This window comes from Prionailurus bengalensis, chromosome D1, assembly GCF_016509475.1.
Source record: "Prionailurus bengalensis isolate Pbe53 chromosome D1, Fcat_Pben_1.1_paternal_pri, whole genome shotgun sequence".
Taxonomy (NCBI): domain Eukaryota; kingdom Metazoa; phylum Chordata; class Mammalia; order Carnivora; family Felidae; genus Prionailurus; species Prionailurus bengalensis.
In genome coordinates this window covers 11,315,205-11,318,968 of record NC_057346.1, presented here as the reverse complement: position 1 = coordinate 11,318,968, position 3,764 = coordinate 11,315,205, and positions in this window count along the sequence as shown.

The following is a 3,764-nucleotide window of genomic DNA, read 5'->3' as shown; positions in this document are numbered from 1 at the left end:
AAGAAGGGTGTTGTTAGGACTTTGTGTTTTATCCTCAGGGTGGTTGGGAGCTGGTAAAGATCTTTTGGGGAAGGTGGGAGAAAGATGTGGTTGGTATGATATAATTCACTGTCCACACAACTCATTCTGTGCCGAGTGAGGCCAGTGGGTTGGAGGCTACCAGGTAAAATCCAACGAGACCTCCTTCATGATCTAGCTGGTGCCACCCAAGCTCAGCCTATGTGATGGGAGTTACTGGGGTGATTTCTGTAAGAGATTTATAAGGCCATGTTGGGAGCAACTCTCATCGCCCAGAGGCAACCTACCCTGCCTGCCCCAAGCACCAGGGCTGAGGCTGGGGCTCTCATTGCACGAGGCAGTCCTCATGGGTGACCTTGCTGTGGAGGGTTTCTGAAAGCCACGTGGGAGGCAGTGGCCATGGAGGACATTCACCGGAATGACAGCGAGCATACAAACACCAGGGTGGCAAGGGGTCCTGGTCATCTTTTTTGTAGCTACAAGTCAACATCTATTCTCTAGACTCCTGAGCAGGAACCCTGTGTGCCAGCCAGTGGGACAGGTGGAGGCTAATTCTGTTAGGGGAATAAGAAGAGAAGGCTCATGTAGAAAGAACATGGAGTGTCACTGTCTCCCTCTTTTCCCCTGAGGTGAGGCTGCAAATGGCACAGTGGGATTTTCCCATGATTCTCCTTGACATGGAGCTGCCTGTGAATTTTCGGGTTTCTTGCTTGGTTCTTTCCTCTTCTTTTTTTAAATTTTTTTTTTCAACGTTTATTTTTATTTTTGGGACAGAGAGAGAACATGAACGGGGGAGGGGCAGAGAGAGAGGGAGACACAGAACTGGAAACAGGCTCCAGGCTCTGAGCCATCAGCCCAGAGCCCGACGCGGGGCTCGAACTCACGGACCGCGAGATCGTGACCTGGCTGAAGTCAGACGCTTGACCGACTGTGCCACCCAGGCGCCCCATGTTCTTTCCTCTTCTTAATCCATGTTCATTTCCTTGGTGATTTTGCCAAGTGCCAGAGATTTGAATACGAGTTCCATGCTGACAGCTCCTAAATGTGTCTGCAGACCAGACCCCCCTTGAACTTTGGCCCGTGCATCATCTCCACTAGGGCGTTCACAGGCATTTGTTCAGAACCAAACTCTGCATCCTCCAGATCTGCTTCTCCTTCACTCTTTTTGGAAGGTGGATGACAGGTCCATCCTTCTAATTGTTTAGCCCCCAAATCTGGAAGCTGCCTTTGATGCCTTCTTCAAACCCCACCTCTGATCCATTACCCAATCTTGCTAGCTTCACCTCTGGGAGATAACTGGAATTGGGCTATCCACTCTCCACTGGAACCAACTTGGTCCCAAGCACACTGTCTTGTCCCATCTAGATTATTGCCTCCTAATTGGTATCCTCACCTCCTCTCTTGCCCTCCTGTGATGTCTCCCCCCAGCAGCCAGAATGATCTTGTCAAAAATCAAGTCACGTCAGGCTTCTGCTCAAAACATCCCTCTGGCTTTCCATGTCGCTTGAAGAAAAAAGCTAAAATGCTAACAGTCATCTACAGACCCCTATGTGATCTGTCCAGCTCATGGGTGCCGATGTCCCACCCCATCCCTTGCTCTCTGCTTCAGCCACAATGGCCTTCTTGCTCTTCCCCAAACACACTGAGCAGCCCCCACCCCAGGATCTTTGCACTTGCTACCCCCTCTGCCTGAGGTATCTTTGTTCAGATATTCACGTGGTTTAGTTTCTCACTTCTTCCAGGTCACTGCTCAAATGTCACCTTTTCAGAGAGCACTCTGACCTCCTCCTCACCTGGGTTTATTGTTATCTGTGACACTCACCACTCAGTGTTGAGCCACGATAGCGTAAATCATGCTGTGGTAACAGATCTGAAGGTTAAGTGGCTGACAGCACAAAGAGCTGTCCAGCGGTATGCTGGAGCCAGCCTTTACTGCTTTCAGAGAACCGTTACATTTTCAGGAAATTTATGAGCCAGTTGTGAGTAAAAGTTAAATTGCATAAACCTACAATCAGCAAAATTATATTTAAAATGAAGGCAATATATACTCAAAATGTACCGTTTCTCAATTATTTTACTACCTTTTTACTATTATGAATGTATGTTGATAGTTTATTGTTATTACTACGTATTACTATTTTCTCTGTGCTTGTGTTTATTTTTTGGTAGAGATAAGCTGTATGATGCCGTGCTACCGTGCTTTACTACTAACTCCTCGTTCAGTGCTGACATGTTGAAATCAGCCATGTAGGGAATATTTACATACCAGTGGAAACAGTAAATGCTACAAATAGGGTTTGCTTGAGTTTTGGTGTTTGTCTAGACTTGAGAGCGATGGGGCAAATATTTATGATGTGGATTCAACTTACTGTGCTGTGTCTGGGGGTGCCTGGGTGGCTCAGTCAGTTAAACATCCGACTTTGGCTCAGGTCATGATCTCCAGGTCTGTGAGTTCGAGCCCCGCATCGGGCTCTGAGCTGTGCTGACAGCTCAGAGCCTAGAGCCTGCTTCAGATTCTGTGTCTCCCTCTCTCCCTGCCCCTCCCCAGTTCATGCTCTCTCTCTGTCTCAAAGATAAACAAACATAAAAAAAAAATTAAAAACAAAAACAAATGTGCCGTGTCTGCAGCCGTTCCACTGTGGCTGGCATGAAACATCGAGGCCATATCCTGGTATTCAAAACTTCTGCCCAGTTCAGCAGTGGTCACTCACACCACTGATGAACAAGTAAGTTCCCACACACTGATCTTCATTGCTTCGCTTCCATCTTATCTGTTAACACAAGTGAATCAGCCAGTGTTCTTGGTGGAACGACACTCACTCACTCACTAATCGTAATCATAGGTTGATTCTAGAGAAGAGTTCAGCAAAAATGTACCAAAGCATTCCGCACCATATGGATACATGGAATTTCAGTATAGAGTGTGGTATATGATTTGTAAATTGCATTCTTTGTCTCAGTAAAGCGTGTAACAAGCACACAAACATGTGTGCTTCCCTCTTGGAGGGCTGGTTATTAAATGTGCAGCAGATAACCCCTGGGGTTTTCCCTCATGCATGCTCCATGAGTTCACACCCCTCATCTTGGGCCTAGGTGAAGGCACTTGTACAACCTGCAGCGTGGCTGGCCGTGGCGGCCGTAGTAAGATGCACACCCGCTATCAAGGCTCTGCCTGGAAGTCAGAGTCCATTGACCAAAGCAAGTACATGGCCGTGCCCACTTCATGAGACCAGAGGCATACCATCCTATCATATCACGGACCTGGAAGGAGGGAGAGGAGAGCTGGAGTATTGGTGACGAGCCCTAATGACCCTACCACGTGTCAGGCACTTTTGTGCTTATTGTCTGACCCACCTCACACGTAAACTAACATTCTGCAAGAATGTTTTGTTCACTGCTGTATCTGGAGTACCTTGGAGACACTCAGTGAATACTGAGTGAATCTGGGAGGAGGCTAGCCTGGAGGAGGGGAGAAGGCGGTGAAAGCAAGCCCTCATGGACCATTAGAGAGAAGGTCATCATTTCATGATGTCAGTTTTTGTTTATCACTCCTTACCTTACCATATGCTGCTGGCAGTTGGTGGCACAGGAAATCACCTGTATTACGTGGTTCTGGGTCATTAGAATGAGCTCTAGGGCCAGTGAAGGGACAATGCCTGGGAACGGAAGCAGACACCGCCCCAGAGCAAGACACCTCCCCAGGCTAGGGCTAGGGAGGGGCACGTAGGACACAAACGAAGGAGGTG